The sequence below is a fragment of the Anser anser genome (assembly GCF_964211835.1).
Source record: "Anser anser genome assembly, chromosome: 2".
Classification (NCBI taxonomy): domain Eukaryota; kingdom Metazoa; phylum Chordata; class Aves; order Anseriformes; family Anatidae; genus Anser; species Anser anser.
This window is the reverse complement of record NC_139721.1, coordinates 52025760-52039308: the sequence shown is the minus strand read 5'-3', so window position 1 is coordinate 52039308 and position 13549 is coordinate 52025760. Positions and strand designations below refer to the sequence as shown.

At 36.2% G+C, this 13549-nt stretch overlaps 1 protein-coding gene across 10 annotated transcripts in view; it reads left to right on the top strand.

The window, feature by feature from the left end:
- The window catches only part of DLGAP1 (DLG associated protein 1), a 416642-nt gene that overhangs the window by 256249 nt on the left and 146844 nt on the right, over window positions 1–13549 (top strand). Inside the window, exon 1 of one of the 10 annotated variants that reach the window (XM_083823955.1) lies at window positions 7481–7929. The exons of the other annotated variants lie outside the window; for them this stretch is intronic. The gene's annotated coding sequence lies outside the window, so the exon portion shown is untranslated. Of the gene's footprint in view, window positions 1–7480; window positions 7930–13549 lie in introns of those variants that run through there. 10 annotated transcript variants of the gene reach the window in all.

Here is a 13549-nt window from a genome sequence, read left to right as displayed (position 1 = left end):
ATGATAACTTTAGCAAAGAATGTGATTAGTCTGGCTGAACACTATATGTGGTATTTTTTGCTTAAGTCCAAGCCTATATAATGCTGTACAGTTTCTTTTTCAGCTCCTGCCTAAAGTTGTATGTTTAAAGTTTATAAGGGAGCATGGGTAGTTAAAAATACTCGTTTATTAAAAGTAGACATAGCTCATTGATTATTTTCAGTTTTACAGAACATTTAAATATCAAGAAAAAAAATACTTTGATCCCTGACATGAAGAATAATGGGCTTAAAAAAGAAAAAGAAAAAAATCTCTATATTAATTGAGAAGATATCTAATTAAAGCATGCTGTGTAATGTTTTTGGCCTATAAGACACACCACAATAGTAGTTTGCCAGAAATAAACATTGCATATGTTTGCATTTACATTGCAGCTAGCACAATTCTTTCCTCTGATATTCCTCTGGCTCACTGTTAATATTTAAAGAGTTCTTGATCAAATCATTCTTGTATGCTGCCAGTGCATAAGAAAATTCAATTAGTATGCCAAAAAAATGGGAGGCAGACACTAAAAGAATATTTTAAGTGCTGTACTCAACTGTGAATTTGGCATGAACATTTTGTCCTCTATTTCATAAATATTTCTTATTATGAATTTATATTTGCAAATAGATTAATTTGCATAGGATTATTCAAGGTTGTAAAATTAATCATGTGTGTTTGCAGAATGATGTATGTATGTGTTAACAAGTATTTGACTTAGTATTTGCCTTCTGTTCCATTTTATATTCTGATTCTTGTTTAAAGTGGAACAAATGTACAGGTACATGATTGCTACTATTATATCTATAGCATATTAGTTGGAAAACTTCCTAGATCGAAGCATTGTAATATGGGTTACGCTCTGGGATATAAATAACCAGGTCAACTTCAAAAGAAGGAACATTTTATATAACCATATTTTTAGTTCATTCAGCATTGACAGAAGTTAGCGACTTAGTCAACTGCAGCACAGGACAGTATATTCTGTTTTTCGTAGTTTTGTCAATATATGTCAAACTTAAAACACTAATGTCTGCTGGAATAACCTTCCACAAAGAAAATACATTTAAAAACATACTAAATTGTATATTCATTTTGCAAATACCTTTTGGCAGTGCAGAATATACCAGAATCCAGAATGTTTCTAGAGAGACAAGTTAGGTCATTTATTTTACTTTGGGACTGATGTTTCTCTAAAGAAAATGAAACTTGAAATATGAAACTTCATTGGAGATGAAGTTTTCTCTTCCAAAAGATACAGAGCAGCTTTTCACAAAGGGTTTTGGTCAGCATCTTTCTTTCAATAGTTTGGGAAGCTCATGGATAGCAGACTTTGAACGAATTACTGCTGTACAGCCTGCTTGAGTTGTAACAGAATGAAAATCCTCAGTAGTGCTATCTGTTGCAGGGGGGGTGTAGAACTGTCAGTTGTGTTCACAGGAGGGAAGAGTATTCTGCTTCACACATCAGTTCATGGTCTTAGATGTGTAATCACAGATCACATTAACGGTGCTTCCAGGGAGGTGCAAAAGAACCTCATGGGTACACAAGGTAGCAGTAGAATTTTTAGTGGAAGTTGCCCTTCTTGCCTATGTCCAGGAGGCTACTTGCAATGGAAATATTTTTTCCACTGAAACAAATCTAGACTAAATACGCATGAGCCATGTGCTTAGCTAATCTAGTCTAATGGCAGAAAGCCTAAACTACCCATATGCTTGCCGTGGTCTGGAATTGCAGAGGCATGCTGACAATTTGGCAATTGTGACTGTTCCTGTGGGCGTCACTGAGACATTCCTGTTTCGCTTCATCTCTCTGGTATCATATGATGTTCTGGGAAGTTGTGTACATTCTGTTTCTTCATGCTTCACAGAGAATGCCATTGCATATCCTGAACTCCAAGTCAAGAAATATGTACCATGAGATGTAACTGACTGGGAGGTGAAACAGAAAGGTTTTCTCAGGCTGGTATTTTAATGTCACCAGCCAATTTATTTGCTTATTATTGTTTCCTCTGCCTCTAATGTAGCCAAGGTCTCTTAGCCATACACTACATATTTCTCACTTCTCTTCATGTTTCTTATCATACTTCGTTTTCTTCTCTTTCAACCAGAACATTACTCTTTAGAATAATAATGCTGCTTATATGTCCCTGAGCATGTACTTCTAAGGGCAAATCATCTTAAAGCAAAACTAAGTTAGCTGTGTGCTGAACTTTTCCATTGAAGCGAAGGGAAGAAAACTGTCCCTTGCATCATAAAGGAAAAAAAAATATGGTCTATGGTGTTCATTTTGGACTGAAACTAGCTTGAAAAGAAAACATATCATTAAGTATTTAACAAAAAATATTCCATTACTGACAACTAGCAATTCAGTTGCCAATTATTCTAACTTGACAGAGGGCATCCAGTTGGTCATTAGGAATGGTTTGAAACAGAGGCCTTATGTTAATACTGTCACTGGATCTTCATGCATTGTTGCATTCTGGGTAAATTTCATCCATGACACCCTGGTTTTACCCATGCTATTCATACCAATGGTATTGGCAGCTTAGGGAAACAAATAGAACTTTGTTTTTCAGTGCATTTTTAACAAACTGTTTTGTATTCTTATTCACATCTTGTTGTCTAATCACAGTTAGCATTTGGGAAAAACATGAACAATTTCTTGGGGCTTCAGGCTATGGGAGAATGGTGTCCACTATGTCTGGTAACAACAGAACTGACAGTGCAAGAAGGAGTAGGCAGGAGCCTATGAATAATGGTTCTAAGATTTGCACAAGTTGATTATTGGAAGAGTACAGCTTCACCTAACGAAGCAGAGAAAGACACCCCAGCAAACCTGCCCCCATACCATGGGGATGATATGTCCTCCAGGTGGTGGACTAGGGTTGTGCTGTGAAATATAGCCGTAACCCACGACACAATCACTTGCTACAATAATTAAGTATTTTTTGTTTGGTTGGTTGGTTGGTTTTTTTGGGGGGTTATTAGAAGTATTTCTATTGAGATCATTTTGAATTTAGAGCATCCATTAAAAAACCTTTGCTGCTGAATTCAAATATAAAAAAGACTTCCTACTACAGCAAATTCTAGTTTCTTGAGCTTCTCTCTATGAGAAAAGAAACATCAAGAAAATGAGACAGACATAATGCTTACATGATTGTCATAATTAAACTCAAATAATCTATTTATCATTCAGTTTAATTTCTTTCACAAGAATGCTTTATGTGTCCAAGTTAGATGTAAAACAGCAGAACAAGTTCTGATTCATCTTAAATTGGTTGCCTCATCTTTTGGACTGGTAGATATTGGACACCTTGTATGTCACCGTCATTTTGTGTAAAAAAGGTTAACATTTACACACTATTTTGATTAACTTTCCTAATCCATACTTTAAAATAGTGTTAAAATGCTTGAAAATTTTTATTTTGCAAACTTTTTTTGTCCTGCTTGGAAGTTGTGTTAAAAGGGAGATGACTTTTTACTTTGATATCTATAGATTTTACACCTTTCAAAAGTCTAGAATATAAAAACATTAAAGATGCTGATATCAATATGTTCATTATCATAACATAAAGCAAGCAGCTGTGTGAATAATGTATGGGTGTCAATTGGAAAATGTGTCTTTCTCTTGCTTTGTGTTTCTTGACTGACTGCCTAGTTAATTGAGTCATAGTGGTGTTTTTGTTGCTCCATATGTATCTTTAATCTTGTCACATAGAATTGTTTTTGCAGTAGCAGTCCAGCTGTTTTCTTCAACTGGACTAATCTGACACTGGAATAAAAAGTTATGAAAAGTGAACTTGTAAATGTTCAGTCGTGGTGTGAGTTCCTATTTTTTTATGAGAACCTCTAAGAGTGTAATTATCTTTACAGCCATTATGGTTGCTTTTGTCAGGTCTGAATTCAAAAGTTTATGAGAAAGTGGCAAAAAAATATAACTGCACATTCAGTCCAAATAGTCATACAACCTTTCTAAACTAAAGGGTAAAAATGCTCTTTTGTATGTGATGTGAGAATTAACAGAGGACAAGTCAACCTGAGCACATAGATGAAAATTTCCAAGTCTGCTAAAAGAAGGGAGGAGTACCACAGGAGATGCTCAGTCATCTAAGAGGATTAAAACTGAAGAACCGAAGAGAACAAATTAGCTGGCCACATCTGAGCCTACCAGCAGCTCCTGCATCAGCCAGACTTTGAAGACTGTGCAAAACACAATGAGGGATCTGTTCGTGGGCTCCTTGGCTTTCCCTGGTTCCCAGTCAGTGCACATAAGAAGCCAGTGCTTTCTGAAGAAATAAGGAAGGAGAGCCTGGAGGATTCATATCTTCTGTGCCTTTTGCCTTTATTTTTGATCTTCAGCTGCCGCTGTTTCCCATACTCTAAATCCTGGAAAGGTCCTGTCTCAGGATGGTTTCCCTGGTTATACCACTGGAGCCCAGGTCCAAAAGTAATAGATTCTTTCAACTGTAAGAAGATTCAAGCTCTTCTTATGCTTCTTCCCCTGACAGGAAATACGTGGGATTTGCCTCTCTTTACCCAATACTTTCAGGAAGAAAACAAGTCTTTGATTCCAATCCCTGACAATTTAAATTTGAAATAGGCCCATGCAGGAGGCAGGGCAGTGAGTAGAAGAATGGGATCAAGCACACAAATTGGGGAGACTGTATAAACCGTATTACCACAGGAAACATGCCAAGTAATACTTAACAGATCATTTTTATTGTCATCCTTCATCTCTCCCATAGACTTCAAAGATGCACCGTAACTGTCTGAGATCACACTCAGTGGCTGTATTTAGACCATAAAAATTTTCCTTTAGATCCGTCTTATGGAACTGAACCAACGTTAAAAGCTTTAGCAGGCTTGGCAACTTTTTCCTATTCCTATCCATTTAGGGTAGATCAGAGATCTCTTCATGCTGTTTCCATTGTTTTATTCTGAGCTTTCCCTGCAGATGTCCTTGACCTGCTAGTCTCTTTCTGTCCTGGAAAAGAGAGCAATGGCTTTTTTAAAGTATGTAAGGCTCTTCTGAACACAGTTTTATAGTCTGCCTACAAAGTGGTTATCATAATTAATAAATAAATAAATAGACCAGGATCATAATTTTTTAGCATTCTACATATTCACTCATAAAAAGAATAGCAGCAGTCACTGGTTTTACTTGTATGTTCTTATTTGGTGCGTTTCCAGTTAGTGTGTGGAGTGTAAGCATCTTGTCTTCCTGTTTCATACTGCTCTACAAAAGCCTGAAGGATGAAGGATGATGAAATAAAATGATGAGCCTTCTCATCTGACCTTAAGCACATCTATTCTTAAACCTGAAAGAAAAAGGAAGGAAAAGACTCGATAAAAGAAATATATATCCCAACATTGCTGGAGCCCACTTTATTCAATGAAGCTATCCTGAGCTGGAAACACAGGAGTTAAAAGCACAAATAACCAAACCCTCTGTGACTGTACAGTATTGCATATCCCTGGACTCTGCCTGCTTACAGCAGGCAACCCATGCCTTCATTCACATGTGTTCTGCAGCTGTTTTAGCTTCACTAATTCAGATAATAGTTAGGGACTTTATAATCATTTGCAGAACTAAACTCTACCCTAAATACTCATGGCTACCAGTTCTTTGAAGAGGTACAGAATATCAGTGCATACATATTACAATTGGAATAAATTAATACAAACAACTAGTTTATTAATATCCTTTAAGCAAATGACAGCTATAAGCTAAAAAATATTAATGTGTTTACATTTTGACTTTTTAATGTTCATATAATTTCAAAATGGATACTTATTGAAAGCACTGTCCTTTTATTTATGAGAAAGAGGTTCTACAGAAATTATACACTTCCAACAGCAACCACATGTTATCCAGAATTCCTTCATTGGATCTTGTCTAAAGTGCCTTAAATAGTACACTCTGAAAAAACACTTTATATTATACTTGCAGTAACACAAGTTTTGTAACAGCGATGTGTCCCATTTCTTTGCTAGTGCTCACACGCATTGCTGTTTCAGCCTGTCGTAGTCAATAATGATCACTAAGTCTGGTGGTACTGTGAACTTCCCAAGAAAGAGGAAAAACTTCAAAGTTTACAACACTGGGAGGGGGGGGATTGTTTTGTTTTTGTTGTTTCATTGTTTTGTTTGTGTGCTGTTGTTTCATTGTTGTTTTGCTTGTTTGTTTGTTGCTTTTCTCCATGTAGTACAGATTTAACATTGGTAAACAGTTAGTGAAAATATAAAAATAAAGGTAGTTTAGGGGGACATTGGATATGTCTTCATATCTTTAAAACCAGAATGACAATCTTTCTAGGAGGTATTCTCTGTGTCAACAAGTTATGGTACCATTGTAGCAGTTATGTATGTTTGTGTTTTTTTTAACCCATATTATTTATGGGTACAAACTGTGTAGTGGCCATGGCTCATTCTAAGCTTAAATCCTAATGCTGTCATTTAACATATGATGAACCTCATGTTTTGAAAGGAAAGAACGGATTTCTGTTGAATAGCTGCGATGTAGTAAAGTGAAAATGCTGTGTATTATTGTTGGGGTTTAAGGGATTACAGCTTTTTAGTATACGATTTAAAGTAGACTGTAAAACACTCTGCCTTCACCCTGAAATATAATGAAATTAGAAGGAGGAAGTCACAAAGAATTATTATGATATTCTGCATATACCAACAGCTTGATATATATATAGTGATTTGTTTATGAGGCTTCTTTTTTAAAGAACCATTTCCCTGAAGTATTTTCAATGTTATGGAAATGTTTAATACACACTTACATATTACTCTGAAGGCAGTTTTTCAGAACTTAGAGCTTAATTTAGTTTAAAATAATTTAAAATACATTACTTAGCTCATTTTTAAAGAATTCATGACAAAATGCTTTGCAGTCGAACCTAGAAATAAAGCTTTTCACCTTAAAGTGTACATTATTCCAGTATAGTATACTTTATCATTTGGCATTAGTTATAAAATAAATTTCATAGCTCCTTACAGTATATTTAATTTATGATAGTTCCATGTGACAAAATGATGAGTCACTAATACAGTTCTCTTTTAAAATATATTATCACTGTTTTTAAACTGTACTTACTAAATATTATGGACATGCATAATTTTTATTATTGCTTTAAACTAGCAAGTATTAAAAGTGGAGATTAAGTACATTCCACTCATTTTCATTTTCATGATATGTTCTCAGTCAAGAGTATTTATTTAATTTTCCTACTAAGATCTATAAAGTTGTAACAGTTGGAGCACTGTTGAAAGAAGTTCACACTTCCTTTTTCTTCTTTTAAAATTGTGCTTTCTCTTCTGCTATTTCCCTCACTCACTCACTGATTTCCCTGTTTCAATGAACACTCCTTAATACAGAGAAGTTCAACAGATGTGGAAATATTCTTGACTGCATTTTAGCCTACTTAGACTTCTTGATTATAAATATGTATAAATAAAAAAAGTTTTAGTTCAATTATTTTTGTTTATTTTTAATATCAGCAATGTGAGAGGTTCTGCAAAGGCTATCATAAAAAAAGAATTTGGTGCTTTGGTATTCCCTTTGAGGCCCCGAGAGTGAAACATAAAATGTATAAATGCCTAATGTGCCTATGAGCCTAAGGCATCCTAAAAGTAAGGAATTCTTTACTCTTTTCCATATCTTAGCACAGTGATTTATGGTGAACCTCTGGACAGAGTGCATACAGTGAAGAAGACCTCATCTTCATATCTCACTTTCTTTCAAACATGCATTTGAAGCACCTGCACAAGGAAGTTAAGTGGCACCTAACTTGAGGGTACCACTTCATTCTACCCAGTATCGAAGGTTCTGCATGAATCCTGTGTGACCCCACCAAATGACCCCACCAAACTGAAAAAAGTTCGCTCAAAAACTGTTCAGGTAAAGGCAAATTGGTCAGTCAAGTACAAATCAATTTAATTCCATGAAATTAGAAAACTTACCTGTAGAATTCAAGTAGTCAGCATGTTTATTCATTTTTCTTATTCAGCTATCCAACATCACTGACTGACTGTTATTCAAAATGAGCAATTTCATCAAGTAACTTGTTCAGTTATTTTTGCCTTTACTGATTTAAAAGTTATTCTTAAAGCAATTTCTGAAATGTTTAAGGTACATTCACTGTTCTGAAAAAATATATATATTTCTATGATTATTTTTAGGATGTTTGCAGGGATTCAATAGAAGTGTTCTGTATTCAGAAATTAAGCTTTGTTTTGATTTTACCTGCATATTAATAGAATTCTTTTCTGATTTTTAATTGGATAAGCATAGCACCTACAATAATTCTTGTCATATGCCATTTGCATGCATACCTCAACACACTGGTTCAAACATTGCAGAAATATTTTTTAATATTTAAATTTACTTTTTTTTCAGATATGTTCAGACCATTGAAACTATTTACCAAAAATGCATTAAAAAATCCAGTTAAGAGGCATGAGCACAGTGGAAACAAATGACTTGTGCATAAGTAATGGCAGAAAAAATAGAGATACTCTTTTTTAGGGTATATATATGTGTGTGTGTGTGTGTGTGTGTATGTTTTCAAACAGAATAATATGCAAAGAAAACCAAAGTAGTTGTTACAGGATTTTTGTAAAAGTTTTTAATTAAAATTGCTGATGTAAATTTATGGATTAAATATGGTTCTGTAGTTTAGGTTGAATTGAATGAAGCTTCAAAGAAGTTGAGATGTTTTGTCCTCTGCTAGAGGACAGAATACTGACCAGGAGGGAATACAGCTGCTGTACTTTGCCATGCTTGGAAAAAAGCACTACCTCCACAGACTTTCTATTCTGCACTTACTTTTCATGTGACATAATACTCTATGAGTTCTTACTTGATAAACTTAAGTTACTTTTTAGAAGTACCAGTATTTTTTTTTCACATTCTTTAAAAATTAAATTTTATTTCCCAGTTTGCCACAGCTCACAAACATTTCTCACAGAATTTCATGAAAAATCATCCACTTCCAAAATCGTTGACATTTCAAGTTATTTGTAAGTAGTGTTACAGGAAAAAAAAAATATTTGCAGCAAATCTCATCCTCTGAAAATTAATTTCCCTGTTTCTTATTACTTTTTATGTCAGTAGAGGTGAAGTGAGACAAGCTGATTTGAACAAGTGGCTTATGACATCCAGCAAATCTAACTCCATTTTGTAGCTCTACTATGAAAATAGAAATTATTTACATTCCATCTAATATATAAGAGCAAATACATAACAACAAATATGAACCGGCTACTATAGCCATGAAAGATAAGATAGCTAAAGTTATTTTGTTTTGTTTTGTTTTGTTATTTGTTTGGTTTGTTGTTTTTTGTTTATTCTTTTGACTTTTAGACTGAGTTGGAAGGAAAAGGTTAAAATAAAAAATTCAGTTTTGTTCTAAGCATGACTGTTTTCTTCCAACCCAATGAACTTTCTACCTCATTTGCTGAGCTGATTTATCCTATATCTTCAGAAAGGGTTTTTGTTTATTCTATCAGTTTTCTCCCACACAGAAGTTCATTGGCCTTGGGTATGAGCAGAATGTTCTTAGTTTCCCTCATCTCTTTTCCTACTGTATCACTGCAGAAACCTGGGCTGGGAATACAGCTGGTGAGTATCAAAATATAACAGTCAGGATTCTTGACCTGGGAGGATCTGGAATATGTCCATGACAGGGCAAGGTAATCATATTGCTGACATTTCCTGATACAGTCAAGAGCCATAATACCAATACGACTATGAAGTAGGTTTTCCATGAACTTCTGGGTCCTGCACTTTGGCTACAACAACCCCATGCAGCGCTACAGGCTTGGAGGAGAGTGGCTCAAAAGCTGTGCAGAGGAAAAGGATCTGGGGGTGCTGATTGATGTTCACCTGAACATGAGCTGGAAGTGTGCTCAGGTGGCCAAGAAGGCCAACAGCATCCTGGCTTGTATCAGGAGTAGTGTAGCCAGAAGGACCAGGCAGGTGATTGTCCCCTTGTACTCTGCTCTGGTGAGGTCGCATGTCGAGTACTGTGTTCAGCTTTGGGCCCATCAGTACAAGGACACCAAGGCCCTGGAACGAGTCCAGAGAAGGCCTACGAAGCTGGTGAAGGGCCTGGAACACAAGTCCTGTGAGGAGCGGCTGAGGGAACTGGGGTTGTTTAGTCTGGAGAAGAGGAGGCTCAGGGGAGACCTTATTGCTCTCTACAGCTACCTGAAAGGAAGGTGTGGGCTCTGGGGGTCGGCCTCTTCTCACAGGTAACTTGTGAGACTAGGTAACTAGGTAACAGGTAACTAGGACTAGAGGGAATGGCCTCAAGTTGCACCAGGGGAGGTTCAAGGAAAGGTTGGACCTGGCGCTTAGGGATATGGTTTAGTGGGTAACATTTGCAGTAGGGTGATGTTTGGACCAGATGATCTTGAAGGTCTCTTCCAACCTTTATGATTCTATGATTCTTGCTGGTAGTTCTTACTGGTAGTTAAAATAACAGGCATTTTCACAGAGGTTTTGAAGTTTTTTTCTTTCTGGTGGGCTAGAAAGGGTAACATATGGGCTGTCCAGCTGTGAAGCTCGATAGACTCTGTAGTGTCATTCTGTTAAAACTAACATCGTAAAAAATCTTACCAATGGTCTTCACAAAGTTTCTGTAAGGCTTTATAAATATATACAGCCCTCCAATACCTAAAAGGGAATTACATGAAAGCTAGGAGGGACTCTGTCAGGTAGTATAGTAATAGGACAAGGAGTAATGGTTTAAACTAAAAAAAGGTAGATTTAGATTAGGTATAAGGAAGAAATTCTTTACTATGAGGGTGCTGAGGTACTGGAACAGGTTGCCCAGAGAAGCTGTGGATGCCCCATCCCTGGAAGTATTTAAGGCCAGGTTGGACGGGGTTTTGAGCAACCGGGTCTGGTGGGAGGTGTCGCTACCCGTGGCAGACGGGTTGTAATTAAACTGTCTTTAAGGTCCCTTCCAACCCAAAACATTCTATGATTCTATGAAGGCTTATAAAGTTTCTCTGTGATGACACTTGTAAATTTCTTTCTCCATATGTATAAGTTCCTGGGGCTGGCAACAGATTTTCAGGGGTGACACCACTCAGACTGAGCTACCAATTGAAAGCAAAGATGAGAGACCATCTGCAAGCATAGAGACCCTAGTGCTTGTATGTTTTCGTAGAATTCACTTTTGCTTGGACTTAAAAGAGCACAATGTACTTGGAAGAATATTTTTAAAGGAAATCAATCTCTATTTCTGTTAGATGAGGTCAAGGTCTGTGAGTAAGACTGGAGCTGTAGAGTGTCTTATAAAACGATGTTTCATTAAATTAAAATTACTTGGGTGCTCTTCTGTGGGGAAAGAAATATTTAACATAATGTTTAGCTTATTTTTTATAAATAATAAGGAATACAAAGCTGTAAGCTAAGCACTGTAGTGCATAGGACTAAAAACAGTGAGTTGTCTGGCTTGTCAGTTAATATCATGTCTTCAACATACAAGTAGAAAAGATATTAAGATCATGAAAACCTCTGGCAAGAAAAGATTAGGCAGTAATTTAACTACAATTCCTATTGTAAACATGTCATGCTACAGACTTGCAGAGCAGGTAATAATGTGGTAGAAAATGTATTAGTGAGCTGTGCAGCTGAGTACTGTGTAATAGTGCAAGTTCTGACTTTGACTGGCAGCTTCCACTAGATCACTGGCAGTCACTGGATTCTACAATGGCTCCTTTGCTTGCTCACATTATTGTCCTTGCCATGAGGATCAAGTGCTTTTTTAGTGCAAGGGTGTTCATTTTCACTGCATGGCCACATTGCAGAGCATGGAATTACTTGCCTTTCACAGGGAAAGTACTGCACATTGCATACACTGAATGTGGGTTTTATCTGCTGAGCATTCCATTCCAACTAGAAAAAATTGAGCCTTCAGCATACATAAGTGACTGGTGTGCAGGGATCTATATATCTGTAATCTCCATATGTGTATCACTTATTTAATTCTGTATGGTTTTTTTGCCCCTGTGATAGCCCCTCTATTTTTAGGGGTCATCAGTACTGTAGAAATATGTGGCATGTCCCGGCCACTTGTATCCTTTTGCAATCCTCAGATATCCTGAGCAACATGCTAAATCACATTGATTTCTGTAATTGCTAGAAAGTAATGACGGTAGTCCTTTCACTTTAAGAAATCTTCTATGAGGAAAGCAAGTAAAAGGTCTCTAGAGTTGCAAACTTATGTGTGACAGTAACACAAACTTATGTGTTACCCAAAAGAGAGTAACCCAGGTATGTATATGACAACTTAGTTCCAAATTTTGGAGTACCTTCCTTTTCATCCTCTTTCCCTGTTTTCCCAGCCCAAAGAGCATTCTGGAAACTCAGTGTAGATACTGCTTAAAAATAATAATAATAATAAATTAAAATAAAAAAGCTTAAGGTCATAACTTTAATCATCCTGCAGAATGAGGACAATAAAATGCAATATCTAAACATATATATATGTTCAATACTGCTTATATGCCATTTATCAAATGATTTGGTTTAATATATACATGTAATACTCTTACATGCATATTACACAGACATAATCTCCTCATTGTCTTCTTTCTGAGAAAATATTGACTGGCAGTTCTGAATTCATGGTGGAATTCACCACAGATTCTCCAACCAATGTGCTGTACCTTAGTGTGTCAGAGCAACTCTGTGTCCTATGTGGCAGAAAATGCATGAGCAGTCTAATTACATAGTATATTATTACTCTTTGGAGCAGATCAGAATTTCCAAGAAGCTAACTGTTAATTGTGTGTGCAAATGAGGAGAGTGGAAGAGCAGATGATCACAGTTGAATATTTCAATTTGAAGAGCCAAGATTTTTGCATGCAATCCTGCCTATTGCCAGTCACACTTCTAGCAGGATTGAAAAAAATCAGTCTGTGTCAAAATGTTGCTGACAAATTGCTGCCGAAATTCTTGCAGACCTTGTAATGTATTTAGATATGACTCAGAGATTAATTACACGCTAGGTTTCTTTAATGACTACAGTTTTTGTGACACTCCCAGTGAAGAATCAACTTACTATTAGCCACAGAGATGAAGAAAAGAAACCCAAGCCTAGACCTTCGAGGCACATAATACCCTGTTACTGACCACCACAGCTTCTCATCAAAAGCACATGGATGAAAACAGTCATCAGATGTAAATGTGAAACTTATCACCACAAGTATATGCAAACTAAAGAGTGTTAGATGCAGACAGAATTCTTTTATTATTATTATTTATTAAATCTTTTGGGAGGGAGGCTGTTTCTTGTTTTTTCTTTATGGATACAATTCTCATGGAACTTCTCTGAGATCACATAGAGTTCAGTTACATTTTTTTCCTGTTACTCCCACTTACTGTTAGAATGTTTATGTTAGTGCTCAAAACATTTCTCTTGATGATTCCCCTTCTCCTGTTCAAAATTAAATTATATTGTAAGTATCGGTTGCCTGGTGTGACTGCTGAAAGGGAAGCAAAATGA